We start from the raw sequence: 17414 nt of genomic DNA, 5'->3' as shown, positions 1-17414 counted from the left end.
CAAAATAAATGCTATTGATTTTTTCCTCTTGAGTTCATTATTTTTGATCACTCTAGTAGGTCCTCATGGGCCAGCTTTCACAGCCTTCTTTTCTGAGCTGTTGAGCCTAAACTCCGAAATATGCCTAGACCTTTTTGCCTGTATTACAACCATAAACAGTTAAGTCAATGGTTATATAGAGGTAACAAATTATATTTTTCTCATTAATTTCTAAAAGCCATCGTGTTGTTATCTTCAATCTTAATTGTGCTATTTTCAATCCACCCTTTTACCCATAAATAGAGATGAGTAGTGATGTAGCTTATCAGAAACAACAGGTAATCTATTGATCCCTCCAGCAGAATAACCAGTTGTATGCAATGGGGCCAGTTGTGGGGATTTGTAAAAATGTGGCTGTAACTGGGTTGGATTTATTTTTTTCTTGGCTTCAATGTATTATTGGAGAGGAGTCTCAGCTGAGCTCTCCAATCCCTCAGTTGAATTGTGGTTATTCATGGGTTCAAGGTCATCAACAATCATAAAATGAATGCAGATTAATATGGGGAATTGAATTTAATTCTCATTACTCTGGAGAAATAGCACTGGGAATGGATGCTATGCCTGCTTGGCTAATAGATCCCTCCTGTGCTCTTAAGGCACCTTGCCTACAGAAATATTTTCACTCAGATAAATAAATAAGCCAAGCAATGGCATGTATCCTTCAAATGACCAAAAGCATCGGCTGTGCGTTTTTGCATCCAGCAACTAGAACAGTGGCTAGAATGAAATAGATGCAGTATACAATATGTTCATGCGAATGAATGGATGTCTTGACGAAAATACTCGTTAACCATTTTTAGATCTCAATTGTGAAAACTATCATTCTTGTATTTTGAGGTCCAATAAAATTAGAAAAAGAGAACTGAAAAGAAACTTGGGCGAAAATAGGGGAATTCAAATAGTCCTCTAAGGCACAGATGCTTTGCTGGAGAAGGGAGACACTTTATTAGGCTCTTCAGTTACATATAAACAAAGCAAGTTCTCTGCCTCCTGTTCTTTGTTCCTAAGGGAAACTGGGGCAATTATTTGGACCTTTTTCATCAGAGCTCCATTTCTGAATACTTGTTCTTTCCTTTGCCCAAAATCTCTCTCCACCCCCCACCCCCGTTTTATTTTGTTGTGAATGTGGTTAAAGCAGGATGCCCTGCAATGGCAAAGTAGTTGCCTTTATAAAGATTATATATTCTTCTTCAGCAAGTTACTCATAGGATGAAAAGAGGTGAGTCTCAGTTATTTGAGGTAAAGAGTATCTGATCTTTAACCAAGAATTAAATGATGCACCCAGCACTTCAGAGGGAGCTCACATATCACAAACCCTGGTTGGGAAAGGCTCCCCATCTCTTGCCGGGCGTGTTAGTGTCTTTGAAACAAAGACAACCGCTGTTAGTAGGTGTCCAGGTTTAAGGGCTGTGCTGCTGCTGAAGTTGGAGACAGACCATATAGTACTTCCAAAGATAGGGATTATTTAAGTGGTGAAGAATGGTGAAAGGTGAGAGAAAAGGCAAATTAACCAACTTCTCAAATTCCTTCTCTTAGCTAGGCAGCAGTGTTGCCTAACAAGATCTCATTCCCCAGTTGTACTGAGTGTCCATTTTCTTGCTTCCTCATCCAATTCTTAGTTTCAGAGGCAGTTTCAGATTGCACAGTATTTATGCCAGTTGCTAATGGAGGCTGAAAAACATTTTACAATATAAAACGATTCATAGTTCTCTTAAATGTGAGTATAGGTTTGTATTTGCTGCAATTGATAGTGTAAAAATGTGTAGTAGGATTTAATTGAAATTCTAAAAAGTGCTTAAAATGTTTTATTTTATTTTATTTAAATGAGTTAAAAGACTAATAAAATACATGATTAAAGTTAAAAATGTCAAGGGCAAGCTCACGTACTAAATTCAAGAAGTATAGTCAAACACCCAGAATCCTTTTCTGTGCCATGTATGAGCCTACTTGAAATTATGGCAAAATGTCCACAATAGCCAAACTGTGGAAGGAACCTCGGTGCCCATCGAAAGATGAATGGATAAAGAAGATGTGGTTTATGTATACAATGGAATATTACTCAGCCATTAGAAATGACAAATACCCACCATTTGCTTCAACGTGGATGGAACTGGAGGGTATTATGCTGAGTGAAGTAAGTCAATCGGAGAAGGACAAACAGTGTATGTTCTCATTCATTTGGGGAATATGAATAATAGTGAAGGGGAATATAAGGGAAGGGAGAAGAAATGTGTGGGAAATATCAGAAAGGGAGACAGAACATAAAGACTTCTAACTCTGGGAAATGAACTAGGGGTGGTGAAGGGGAGGAGGGCGGGGGGTGGGGGTGAATGGGTGACGGGCACTGAGGGGGACACTTGACGGGATGAGCACTGGGTGTTATTCTGTATGTTGGTAAATTGAACACCAATAAAAAATTAATTTATTAAAAAAAAGAAATTATGGCAAAAAAACAAGCAAACAATAACAACAAAAAAAAGTGACTTCAACTAGGTCAATAATGTAAATATTTTTTGAAATATTTGGTGAAATAAATACCGAATCCCACCCAATAACCATTCTCAGACTCACTATGCAAAGGTGTTAAAACCAGACAAAAGGTGGTACACACTAGGGAAGTAAAGGAAAACAACAAGGTTTTCAAATTAGGAATGATTGTTGAAACCAGACTCTCAACTCTAGGGGTGCTAAGAAAGGAGGATGCTTGAAGGTCTTGCTCTGTTTGGGGAAAGATTTATATAAATAAAGCTTCTCTACTTCATATGTTATTCAAATAGTACACCAAAATTACATTTATTATCTTGTTAAATGAGGTGAATTAGTTTATACATTGCCCCCCAGAAAACCCAAGTTACTAAGAATTTGTCTTAAGCAAAGCACTCTTCTATCTTCTTTGGCCAATTCTTTAATAGGCTAAGAATCTCATGGGATGTGTATAAATTTGGAGTTGCACCTTTGAAATAGTATCAAGTTTTCATATTGTGGTGGTAATTTGAGATTTCAATAGTTTTAGAATCTGTCTACAATTTTTTACAGGTGATGTTCAAAATTGTATATGTGTTGCACAAATTTCAGAAAATGTTCATCATTTTTAAAAATCCCCACTGGAATTAATGTAAGTAATTGAATAAGGTATTAAAATATTAAAATAATTTTTAAATACTAACAATAATAAAAGAGTGAATTATGATCTTTGACTCAAAATGAGAACAGTTTTAATTTTGTGCTATCTACAATTGTGTGGTATGAATTTTTGCTTGACATTGATAATATTAGAAAACACTTAAAAAGGTAAACAAACCTAAGGTTGGATACTTAAATTTTAGACAGTTTAAAATGTATCATTTTGGGGCACCTGGGTGGCTCAGTGGTTGAGCATCTGCCTTTGGTTCAGGGCGTTATCTGGGAATCCTGGGATCCAGTCCCACATCATGCTCTCTGCAGGGAGCCTGTTTCTCCCTCTGCCTATGTCTCTGCCTCTCATGAACAAATACATAAAATCTTTAAATAAGACAAAATAAAATACACCATTTCAAAATTCAGAGAAAATAAATTTTTAGTTGAAAAAACTGTATATAAGATACGTAACAAAAGTGAATCCTAGTAAGATATGAGGAAATTAAGAAAATGAAAATATTTGTATAACTGTAAAGGAGAAGATCCATGCACAAATAATACTGAAACTAATGTCTACAGATATTATTGCCTAGCTATTATAAATTGAAAGTACGGTCTTGATGGAATAAGGTTGCGCAAACTGAGGCATATATTACTACTATAAATTTTCTATATAATATCTTAGCATTGAAAGGAAAAAAATGTATAGTGCTAGATGTAGCGTTATGAAATGGTAAAAATTTGATATAAGCAATATAAGATTATATAACTAAATTAAATATTTTTAATGGCTTCTGTGAAGTGTTCATTGTTCAAATATTACCCCCAATACGTTTGAACATAGATTAATTCCAACTAATGTATTATAAATTTATAAACGATTCCAGATAATTTTTTCCAAATTGAAGTTATTAAAGCAAATAAATTCTATTTAAGCACTGTGGTGATTAGACAAAGGTCTAATTTGGCATTATTGGCAATAGAATACCAGTTATTTGAAAACCTTGATTATAACAATATAATGAATAATTCTGCTGACATGGAAGCTAGAAAATTGTTATATGAAATAAACATATAATAATTTATGATTTGTTTTGCTTTATTACTCATCCAAACACTTTCCTCTTTTCAATACAATAATCAAGCATGTGTCATATCTAAATTTGCTCATTTTTGATATATTGCTGACCTTCAGTAATTAAAATTGTCAAAGCTTAGTGCATATTTTTCAATGTATTCATCATGAAAGGATGCTTGTCAAGGTGAAAAAGAAGATTGCATTTCATTTAATACCTGTAACTCCAATTTGTAACTCTTAAATATTTAATCCTATTGTATATGGACCTACATTTATAATGTTTTCCAGGTCTCACAAATATGAGATGGTGAGTCTTGCTCTGAAGGAAGTGGATATTTCTATTTCCACTGATCTTGCGAAGAAGCCAGAGTATCAAAGTATAATTTTCTACAAGCTAAAAATATAACCCATAAAAACATAAAGTAAGCTCATGTCAAAAACATCCATGAGAGACTAAGCCAAGGGTTAAACTAGTTCAATGAAGTCTAGTAAAGATCAAAGTATGTGCAGTCACAGAAAGAAAAAAATGCTGAAATGGCATTGCTAAATTAAATACAAAACTGCTTAATATCTTCCAGGACCATAAAACATAACCTTTGGGGTTATCTTTTCTATCAGATGGAAATCATTTGTATTTCAACAGAACAAAAACCATTTGTAATTTAACAGTCTTTTAAAGGTTACATCTAACTGCACAGAGTCTGGAACATTATCAGTAGGAACTACTGAATCAAACAAAACTGAATCCTCTTAGAGAATCAGATAAGCTTTGAGTAGACCCATCAATGTTCTAGTATGTCATGGGCAGGACATGCAGTCATCTTTTGTATTCCAAGTTTTAGATACTTTTTCTTAGGGAAAGGAAATAAAATCTGGGAAATTTGGTCTTAAATTGGGGTGAAAGAGGGATTTTTTTTGTTTTGTTTTTGTTTTTTATTATTTTTTTATTATTATTCTTTTTTTTTTTTTTTTTTTACTGGAGAGCTCGGGCAGTGGGCCAGGACTCTGATGAATAGAAGTAGACTCAAAAACACATCCTGTGGTAAGAGTAACTTGGCCTTGGCCATTTAGAGGCAGGACGGAAACAAGGCCAGGAGGTATCCTGTGACTGGAACTCTTCATGGATGGGCCTAGACTGGTGCACTACAAAAATAGCTTTATTTTAATTGTAATGTATTATGTGTTTTGATAGTCGGTCTGTATCTCCAGCCTTCAGTAAAATCCAGTTAAGTGATAGCCTCATCTTTAGCTGTGTTGTAGGTCAAACAGTGGGTCTGCTCGGTGGCTGGGCAAATTATTTACATTAAGCATGGAAAAAAAAGAGAGAGGCAATGTTTTTCCTAGTGAGGCCAGTATAGTGATAGCAGCAGTGGTTCAAGGGGAGGTGCCCAGGCAAGAGAACCTATATGAATTACATATCATTGAAATTATTGGTTATACAAAGAGGAAGAGCTACGTAGATTGAACGTGGCCAATATCAGTGGCAAGAAAAGATCAGGTCATATGAATAACTTAGATTGGTGTGTAGGAAAAATGCTTGGAAGGGGGTCTTGGAAAAGACTAGCTTTTTCTTTTAAACAAATGAATGAAGGTGGTGAGCACCCATGCCTGTTGAATTACTGTATTATTGTAGCTAAGAACTCTAGAATCATATTGCCTGGTTCAAATTTTAATTCCATCTCTTGATAGCTGTATGAATTTGATATAACCTAGCTACTTTATGCTTCTAATTCCTCATAGCAAAATATGTATAAAGCATACCCACCACACAGGGTTGTTATAAGTACTAAATGTATACCTATCTGTCTGTCTTCTACTATCTATCATCTATGTATCATCTTAAAATACTCAAAATGGTGCCTACCATATTCCATGTCTTTTGATAATTTTCTCTTGCCATAACTCTGTTCTTGCCTTTCTACACTCACTTGTGGATTATAGTCACTGGAGCTTGTGAACTGTATTCCCCTTGTTAGTTGGGCTCCAAATTTTGTAAAGCAAGAGGAAGAGAGATGCCATTCTCCTTGCTCTTGGAGATGCCTTCAGTAGAAGTAGTAGCAGCAGCATCGTATAGACCCTTCAGTGAGAATGTGGCTCCCAATTCCCAGTCTGCTGCAAAAACCGCAGAGACAGAGCCTCCCTCAGGGTAGTGGCATGGCAGGGCTTTAACCTAGGAATGAAACCAACTCAGGACCAGTGAATAAACCTTATAGTACTCTGGTTCACCCAGCTCTGCCAAAAACTTCATAACTAATACCCTGCATTAAATCCCTTTGCACTTGAAATAGCAAGTGGTTTCTGTTTTTGACTGATGGACATAGTCATTATTTTATATTATTTCTATTATTAATGTCAGTAATAGTATTAGTATTGTTATTAATGTCCTCTGAAACAGTATCTAGGAACCACAAGTTTTAACAATATAACAGTCCTACCTGACTTTTCCAATCCACCACTCTAGCCCTTTTCCCCATAGACTTCATCCTCGATCCAGAAGCATATATAACAAATGATCAATAATTATATAAACTGGTGTCTCATTTAAATATACCACTATGGGTTTATATCTATCATTGATCAATGGCCTAATGGGTGGAGAGATTTATTTCGTTTGACATCAGTCTAAGAAAAATCATTGGTATTTTGGAGAACAGATTTTGAACAATTATAAATATGTGTAATCAATAATAGGAGAGTTCTTATGTTCTACATAAAGCAAACGTGTCAAGAAATATTGCATGATTTACCTTTAATACATTATCTTTCTCCAGCTATCGATTACCTGTGACTTACAACAGTCTGAAGGAGAAAATATACACCACACAGGTAACCTTGTTTCACGGCTGAAACAAATGGAGTTTATTTCAATAGCTGGATTATCTTGGTAAGAGGAACTTTGATCCATGGATTTAGCATCCAGAATTATAAATTCATTGAAAAATATGTGAACACGAGGGCTTAAAACTAAGGAATAATTTTTTCTTTTAATTATCCAGAAAAAGGTAAAACACATAAACAGATGTGGAGGGAAAGTATCTGGTTCAGCAATGCACTTAAAATGTTCTAAGAAAAATAAAATAAAATAAAATGTTCTAAGAGATCAGTTTAAGGTCTCTTTATTTTTCTTTGCTTCTCATTCTTCTCTTTCTTCAAAGACTTAATTCTATCTTAAAATGAACATATCTGTCTTTCCTCACTGTCTTCCTCTGTTAGTGTCTGGAAAAGATTGTCATTCAATTTGTCACTTCTATAGGCGTCTTCTTGCTGGCAAGAAAGAAGCTCCTTATTACACACTAACCATGTTAGCAGGAAAAAAAAAAAGTCTTTACTTTGAATGACTCCTTCCAACAGCATATTTCAGCAAAAAACAGGGGTTTTTTTTGGCTAGGTTGAGGTCTTTGTTAATAATCTGGAGTATATAGCCATAAACCTGTGGCTAAAAATAAATAAGATTGATACCCAGGCACAACATGTAGAACCAGCATTGTTACAGTTATATCACTGTGACATCTGATAATTCTATACATGAAACAGTCTACTACTTTCTGAAAGCGTGAAAATAGAAAAATACAAAGAACTACAGGAATGTAATTTGAAGAGTTGTTGACTAGAAGACAGTAGGGTGAAATAAAATTAACACTGGATTTACAATGAGACCACTTGAGCTCAATCCCTGACTCCTTTATTCTAAGGATTAATTCATTTAATTCCTCTCTCTCTCTCTCTCTTTCTCTGTGTCTTTCTGTCTCTCTCTCCCTCACATACACACACACAGACACACACACACACACACAAATATAGACTCGCATGCACATGCCACACGTATGGTTTATATCAGGGACCAGTCAGCTCTGACTTGCAGGCCAAATTCAGCCTATCATCTATTTTTGTAAATAAAGTTTTATTGGTAAACAGCCATAGCCATTTGTTTACATTTTATCTATGGCTGCCTTTTCACTTCAAAAGCAATTTAGTAGTTGTGACAGAGACCATATGTTGCAGAGTCTAAAATATATTATCTGATTCTTTACAGAAAACATTTTGCTGCTCTCTGGTTTAGATTATAGCAGAATACCAAAAAATATTAGTCTCATCACTTTTAGGTTGAAAAAATATAACAGAACATCTAGTGCTAGGTCTTGGTTACTAAATCATTCTCCAGTAAAAAGAACCAAGGCTCCTGGAGAAATGGTTGATTCTAGGGCTGGGGCAAGAAATATACAGGGTGAGCCTGGAGCATCTTGTAGTGCCAAAAATAAAGAAGTTATTTTTTTAAAAAAGAAAAATAAACAATACTAGGGGTATGTCAATGGAGCACAATAGACAAGTAAAGGTACTCCCAATGATGAAAGCTGAAACATTTGAGTAAATAAATAAATAAATAAACAAATAAAAGATGGTATTGTGTTATAACTCGAGATCTAAAATAAATCTCCATGAGTCCATACTGATATAAATGGCCAACTGAATAAATAAATAATGGGGGGGGGAATCTCCAGTACAGAAGAATTTTAAATGATTTACTTTATGTAGATACTCTGTCCTCAAGAAGGTGTAACATAACTCTCCATTCTGTAAGTGTGGCTGTGCTAGTGACTACCTTCCAAGAGTACAATATAGAAAAAGGGGGAAAAAAAGAATAACTTTGTAGTAGGGAATCCTGACAAATACTACTGCAGCCAGGTGATTAAGGTCAACATCGAGAGTGATAAGTCAGATTGATACTATGTACCCTTGATATGATGAGATGGTAGAGATGGTACTTGCCCCAGTGGTCTTCCTCTACAAAATATATAGCCCAGACCTAATCATGAGAAAAACACCAGAATAATCCCAGGTGAGGGGCATTCCAAAAGTATCTGACCAGTACTCCTCAAAATCCTCGAGGTCATCAAAAACAAGGGGAGATTTGAAAATTGTCACAGCCAAGAGGAGGCTAAAAAACATAACTACCAAATGTAATGTTGTTTCTTGGATCGAATTCTGGATCAAAAAAAGGACATAGGTAAAAACTAAGGAAATTTGAATAAACTATGGAATTCAGTTAATGATAATGTATCAATATTATTGTCACATCAATTGTAACAATACATACTAGTATAAGATAATAGAGGACACTAGGTTTAGGGTAAATAGAATGCTGTTCCTTTTTTTTTTTAAAGATTTATTTATTTATTTATTTATTTATTTATTTATGAGAGACACACAGGGAGAGAGAGAGAGAGAGACAGAGACAGAGACAGAGACACAGGCAGAGGGAGAAGCAGGCTCCATGCAGGGAGCCGGATGCAGGACTCGATCCCAGGTCCCAGGATCACGCCCTGAGCCAAAGGCAGATGCCCAACTGCTGACCACCCAGGCATCCCCTGTGTTCTATTTTTGCATTTTTTTTTTCTGTACTTCTAAAATTATTCTAAAGAAAAAAATTTATTTAAAGATCTGGGAGGAAACACTAGAAAAGTTACTGTATTTTGATGGCCATATCTTACACATTTAGATATAGAAATTATTTCACCATATGGATCTAATAAAGCAGAATAAAATGAACAAAAATGTTCCATATATTTTTATTCTCGTATAGTAATTTACTGTATAGTAATTACTGTATAGTAATTTACTGTACTAAAATGTTTACTTGAAAATTTTTGTGGCTTTTGCATTTGTAACTAATGGGTTCAGATCTCAAAAATATTAGAGAAATAAGAAACTATTTCAAGGAAAAAAGCCCAAAATAGCCGAAAATAACAGTCATGCTCTGAAATATAATAAAGTCATTCAGAGGTTCTATGTCATCACAGGACAAAAATAAGAAAAAGATACAGTTAAAGGGTAAAATCTGCTGGGGACATGTTTAATTCAAGCATTGTATTTTGGAAACTACCCAAAAGCAGTAAGAGACTTAGCACAATGTCTGGAAAATTAGAGAGAGCAGTACAATAGAATGGCAGTTCATTCATTCATTGGAGGAAAGAAATCACCATGGTAAGAAAGAAAACAAGTTTTGCCACATTTAAAAGAAAAAATACTGTAAGTCATAAACATATTTCCCAAAGAAATAACTATCTTCAGGTAAAAAATGTGCAGTTTACTATGTGCAGCTTATAATGTAAAGACTTTTTTTTTTTGCCAGGAATAAATCTAAAATTGACAGTTCATTCTAGAGATTACTAAGGTTTGAATGCTTTAGAAAGGTAAGCAAAAAAAAAAAAAAAATCCAAAACTGTCATCTGAAGCATTTTAAATCGATGACAACATGCTTAGTTTTAAAATGATGATTCTAAGCCAAATTAAGCCATACTAGCAACCTTTCTGAAAGAAAAACTGGGTATTTCACAGGGGCTGTTGTCAGGTCATTTTGGAATAAGGATATGGATATCCTGGGCCTCTAATGCTAGACTAAGCAAAGGGACAGACCCTGAGTCAATCCTCAGGCAATATCTTTTTCGACCTATTCAAATATAAGGTAGTAAAGTAATCTTTTAGAAGACTATGATATTCCCTTCAAAAGACATCCTATAGTGAATACAGTTAAACACAAATCAATGATTTCAGTGGCTTTCCCCGATAACACAGAAACAACATTTAGAATTATACCACCTTTATCTAGAAAATAATTTTTAAAAACAGATAGTCCTCAAACAAGTCAAGGTAATAAAGCAATTTAACTTATCAATTCCAGGGGTACTTGGGTGGCTCAGCAGCTGAGCATCTGCCTTTGGCTCAGGTTGTGATCCTGGGGTCCTGGGATCGAGTTCCACTTCAGGGTCCCCTCAGGGCGCCTGTTTCTCCCTCTGCCTATGTCTCTGCCTCTCTCTCATGAATGTCTCTCGTGAATAAATAAATAAAATCTTAAAACAAAACAAAACAAACTTACCAATTCCATGATACTAGTTCAGACAATATCTGTTAAATTGAATATATTTATTGGCTATTGGTATTCTATATTAATAGTTAAATATAGAAAACCATGCAATGTGCTGTTAGGAACTTAATTATCAAAATAATTATCAAAATCTGATTATACTGATTAACTCCAAATTGAGCATATAAATTCTATACATATTTGCTTTAGCCTGATGTTCATAGTTTGTTGTTGTTATTGTCTTAAAGCAACTAATATTTCAATGAAGAGTAAAAGAAGAAAGGTGAAACAGACAGACTGATCCCTCTGACTGTTGTTTAACTTCTTGACTGAAGAGTAGGAATTAATTTTCTTTGTTCCAGTATAGCCTCAGCATAAATTAATTAAGGTTCAGTTATTTAACAAATGTTTATTGATCACAAAATTTGCATCAGGTATTGGGCTAAAACTCTGGGGATACGATTGTAAGCAACATTAAAAAAGGACTCTCTGTCTTTGTGGAGCCTATAATCCAATAGAAGAGACAGATATTAATTAAATAATCACAGAGGCAAATGTGAAATTACTCTTGTAATAATTGATGGGAAGGACAAGTACACAGTGCTGTGTGATATATTGTCAGAGAATTGGAAGAATTTTCTTGGAGAGTCACACTTGAGATCAGGTGTAAAGAGTAAATAAGAGTTCACTAGAACAAGAGAAGAGGGGAAATTTTCCGGGTAGAGGAAGAATATATGCTACTATATTCTGGTGAAACTTAATGTGGCCATGAAGGAACTTTAAGAATGCTCACCTTTATCTTTTTTTTTTAATTTTATTTAATCATTTGAAAGAGGGAGCATGAGTGTGGGAGGCAGCAGGGGAGAGATGGAGGAGGAGGGAGAAGCAGAAAGCTCTTCATGGGGCTCGGTCCCAGGGCCCAGAGATCATGACCAGAGCTGAAGGCAAACATTATACCATCTGAGCCATTCAGGTACCCCTGCCTCTACCTTAAGAGAGTAAGAAAGCATTACTTTTCAACCAAAATATCAAAACTACTTTTGTGCTTAAACAAATGCCATGCAGTGTAATATGTGGATAGATGATGCGACGGAGTTGACTCAGATTCAGGTACATTCATTAAAGAGATATTAAAATATACTATACTATACTAGAGTACTATAGTATGGTATATAGTCTGAGAATCCATTTCTGAGAAACTGAGCCAATGATGTTTTCCCTGGAGATTGTAAAAAGTGAATAGATTTGAGTACCATTTAGGAAATAATACGCACAGGACTTGGTGATGGGAGGAATATGTGTTGGGAGAGAAAAGAAGGAAAGAGAAACAAGTGGAAAGAGTATGGATGGAACTGGAGGGTATTATGCTGAGTGAAGTAAGTCAATCGGAGAAGGACAAACAGTGTATGTTCTCACTCATTTGGGGAATATGAATAATAGTGAAGGGGAATATAAGGGAAGGGAGAAGAAATGTGTGGGAGATATCAGAAAGGGACACAGAACATAAAGACTTCTAACTCTGGGAAATGAACTAGGGGTGGTGGAAGGGGAGGAGGGCGGGGGGTGGGGGTGAATGGGTGGCGGGCACGGAGGGGGACACTTGACGGGATGAGCACTGGGTGTTATTCTGTATGTTGGTAAATTGAACACCAATAAAAATTAATTTATTAAAAAAATAAAAAAAAAAAAAGAAAGAGTAGCCTCTAGATTTCTGGCTAGTGCAGTTTGATGGGCATTGGAGCTGCTCATTGAGATAGACTATAGGAGAAGATTATTAAAGAGGGAAATGATGCTGCATACAGTGAGTTCATTTTGGGATGTTGACTCTAAGATACCGCTGGGGGATATGAGAAGGGATGACCACAGTGGCACTCCCTGAATGACAGAAAAAGGATCTCTGAAAATCCAGTCCCCATAAAGACAATGAGAACACTGGCAATAATTTTCAGAATCAACTTTTTAAAAATTCTGGAAATTAACCAAAGGCTTACAACAATTACGAAGGTTTTGTGTTATGAATCACAACGAGAACAATGAGCTCTATGGCATGTTAACTTCCCTTACTCTCATTACCTGTTCCCAGCTCCATAGTAGCATTGAAAGTCTACAGTCTAACAACCAGTATCTATCAGCCGCTGGAGGGAGCAGAGTGGGTTTGGAGCTTCCTAAAGCCCCTTCCCCAGACACATGTTGCTATTTGACCTTTCCTGTAGCAACTAGCTATAGCTTCCTTCTTAGGATTTGCCTTTAATTGACCTAACTCAGAACTCCTTGTGTGTGTGTCTTATACCCAGGGTATCTGTGAAAAATGGTTAGTGGTAACCACTAATACCAGTTGTAGCTAAGAAGAGGTTGACCAAAAACCTTAATAAGGGAAATGGAAAATGAGACGTCCATTGAGGGATTTGAAAAGGTCCAACATGTTCCTGGAAATCCAGAAGGACTCGCTCATGTGCAAGGCTGACATTTGCCCAGGAATGACTTGAGAAGGCTCTTATTTCTCACCTTTGACTGATACTGATGCTCTGACCAAGAAAGTAATAAAGATGAAGGCAGACAGTTAACTGTGTGATGGGGCATTGAAGGCATAGTTTAATATACAGAGCCCATCAGTAAATACTGGATGACTCATTGGTCCAAGGCCTTTAAGGAACTATCTATCTAATTATTAGCTGCTCACTAAGTTAATTGATAAGAACCCTCATTGACTGCATACAACAAAGAGCACAGGTTGAACTAGTTCAAGTAAGTCACTAAACAAACGTTGTTGGTGGAATTGTAAAGTGGTGCAGCCATTTTGGAAAAGAGCTTGGCAGTTCCTAAAATTCTCTTAAACATAGAGTTAGAATAGGATCCAGCAATTCTACTCCTAGATATCTGTCCAAGAGAATTGAAAATCTGTTTACGCCACAGTTCATACATAATGTTCAAGCAACATTATTTATAATAGCAAAAAAGTGGAAACAACATAAATTCCCCTCAACTGAAGAATGGATAAAAAATAGGGTGTATCTAAATAAGGGAAAATTATTTGTACATAAAAGGGAATGAAATATTGATACACAGTACAACATAGATAAACCTTGAGACATTATGGTGAGTGTACAAAACCAGAAACCAAAGGTCATATGCCGTATGATTCCATTTACATGAAATTTCCAGAATAGCTAAATCTAGAGAAAGGAAAAATTGGTAGTTGCTCGGGGCTGGGGGGAGGTAGGAATAGGGATGTGGTGTTTTCTTTTAGGGTGATGAAAATATTCTAAAATCATATAGAGGAGATGGCTATACAAATTTGTGAATATATTTAATTGTGCACTTTAAATGGATGAATTTTATGACATGTACATTATAACCCCATAAAATTGTTACAAAAAATAAAAAGGATGGAATGATAAATTTCAATGTTTGGTGTTTATAAAAAAGAATAACTTTGGATGCAAGTTATAAAATTTTCTTTAAAATTTTAGTATGTTGTTAAGTGGAAAGTTTCATAATTGTCTTGGTCCATTTAGGCTGCTATCACAAAATCCTATAGACAAAATATATTTCTCACTGTTCTGGAATCTGGGAAGTTCAAGATCAAGAAACCAGCAGATTGTAGGAAGGCCTACCTTCTGGTTCTTCTGCCTGTATCCTCGTAAGGTGGAAGGGGCAAAGGAGTTCTCTGGGGTCTCTTTTATAAGGGCACTAATCCCATTCATGAGAATTCCACATTCATGACCCAATCACCTTCCAAATGCCATCACATTGGGGGTTCGGATTTAAACATGGGAATTTTGAGGAGACACGTTCAGCCTAAGCAATAATGAAGTTACAGAATTAATTTATTTTTAAAGAATATAAAAAATAAAGTAGAGGAGATAGGGGCCAAGCGACTTGACAAGGAAGGAGTTGCAGAAAACATCTTGGAGATGTTACATATAGGTCTCTGGCTTACACTGTCTTAATGCTATCATGTTAGAGAACATAAATATGTCAAAAGTTACTTTGAAACCAGGCAAGAAATAGTATTAAGATAAAGGGAGCTCACTAAGGAGATTAAAGCATATGGTCCTTTGCTGTTTCTTAAACTTCCAAACTTTTCAAAGGCGTTTGGATGATAGAACAAAGCATAAAAACAGAGCAAAAACTAAAAGGAGCCATCTACAGTAATTGAAATAGCCAAATATAAAATGCAAATTGTTTTTAAGGCACTGATTCTGTGCTTTAAGAACGCTTCAAGGCTTTTCAAGAGAAGCTGGAGATGGGCACGCTGTATATGGATAAAGAAAAGAGATTTAATTGAAAAAGAAACAACATCCCTTTCCATGTACGTGGTACATTCAAACCACTACTCAGTGCTGAGGGCCAATTACAGACATATATAAGAGAAGCTAAAACAAAACCTATAAGAGAAGCTTAAAGAAAAGTGTATATGACTATACACGTCATAGCTACCAATCAATCTCACCATTGAGCATCACTGTCTTATATAATTATAGCGTTTCTATTTGCTTTGTCTGCCTTACAATTTTGTTCAAAGTAATATACCCATCAATACAGTTCCTCTTGCCAGCTAACCTGCTGGCATTTAGACTACTGTCATCTTTGAGTATTAATATTAGAACCATCAGCGAGGAAGACTTGGGAGGTGATAGATAAATTGGCTTTTGAACGATGGATGAAAAGCTGATATGGTCCAAGGCATGTCTTTAAAAGAAGTTTTTTGAGAGGTGGGGTAGGGTGGAGAGAAAGAGAGGTGGCCTTTGAAATCAAGCTTGTGAAGGAGAGTGGTTAAATTCCTCAGCTCGTGTACTGAGTGTTTTATCTTAAAAAGAGAATAATATCTTCATAGAGATACAGGAAAGATTAAATAAAATGATGTTAGTAAATAGTTTGTGTGTACCTGGAACAAAATAAGCTCTCAATCACTGTAGCTACCATTATATCAGTTATTATTGAATCTTATTTTACATTATAAACAATAAAAGCATCGGAAAAAAGCGACACTGTTGTGACATTACAAAGTGTCCAAATATTAGCGACACTGTTGTGACATTACAAAGTGTCCAAATATCCATAAATAATTGTAGTAAGTTTTGGCCAACACAGTTCTGTACCCTAGGAACTTGGTTCATGTTCACATGAGAAAAGCTGATGAAAACATAATAATAATTTCTACTTAAATATGGCACAGAGGTATAGGGTTTAGGAAACAGCGTTCTCTTCCTTTTGCAACTAAAAAAAAAAAAGACAAAATTCACCTGGAATCAAATCATATAACAACTGGTATAATGAGAAAAATGAACAGAAAATGTCTAACTCTTTGGAACCTTCTCTCTTTCACGGATGAAAAGTAGAATGGGAGAAAATGATGATTTTTCAAATGACTATATTTGCCACTCAAATATGAATAGCACCTGAATGCTGACAAGTATTTCATATTTATGTAGGATGTAACCCGGTCTTGCTATCCTACCAAGGAAAGTTAGCTACAGAGCTGCATCGGTGGCATATATTACAGCAAATTGTCATTAGTGTAATTTTCATTACAGCTCATAGGTGTCATGAGATGCGCGTGTCTTGTCCACCTGTTGGTCTCCTAAGTGCACTATGCATCTCTGGCATGTTACAATACTCAATAAATACTGGCCCAATGAATGAGATACTCAGACTGGGTATGCTGGAAACACACCTGCCACCACATTTCGGTAGGAAAGGATAACAGGCTGCCCTTACTCCAGCAGAGGCAAGGACTCTCCCGGTTCCTCTCCCAGGCGAAAGCTCCAGGAAGGTAACGGTGACAAAGCGGTACAAGTTTAAGTAACTAGAGTTACAGAAGGTGCGTGTTGTGGGGGGCGGGGGGGGGGAAGGTGCTCACACACAGCATGGATATGGAGCCCAGGGTTTTAGGATAGAGCACCTAGGGAAACCATTCCTTTGGGGATTCCAGTTGGGGTTGGACATGCATTTGAAACTTGGTGAGATACAATAATATGGGAGGCTTTGGGGCCAAGAAGCTGAGAACATTTTATGTAGACAGGGTGAACTGGCAGGTCTAGGGGGCATGGAGTTATATTATAGGTAATTTTGAGGTGGATTTAGAACCTAACCCTTATTTAATGGCATGTAGTTCTCAAGAGCATGAGCCTGATTCCTGTTCAGTGGGGCCTCAAAGGATACTGACAGCCTGGAAAGATAGATGCAGGCAGTCAAGGTCAGCCCATATTTTTTCCAAGAATACTATGCATGTCCATCTGCTCACACAAGATTTAGATTAAAATCCAGTATGCATTACCTACTGTGTGCCAGGTGACATTTTATCTTGTTACCTCC

This window comes from Nyctereutes procyonoides, unplaced genomic scaffold (assembly GCF_905146905.1).
Source record: "Nyctereutes procyonoides isolate TBG_1078 unplaced genomic scaffold, NYPRO_anot_genome, whole genome shotgun sequence".
NCBI classification, from domain to species: Eukaryota; Metazoa; Chordata; class Mammalia; order Carnivora; family Canidae; genus Nyctereutes; species Nyctereutes procyonoides.
The sequence above is the reverse complement of the archived record's forward strand: the minus strand, read 5'-3'. Positions refer to the sequence as shown.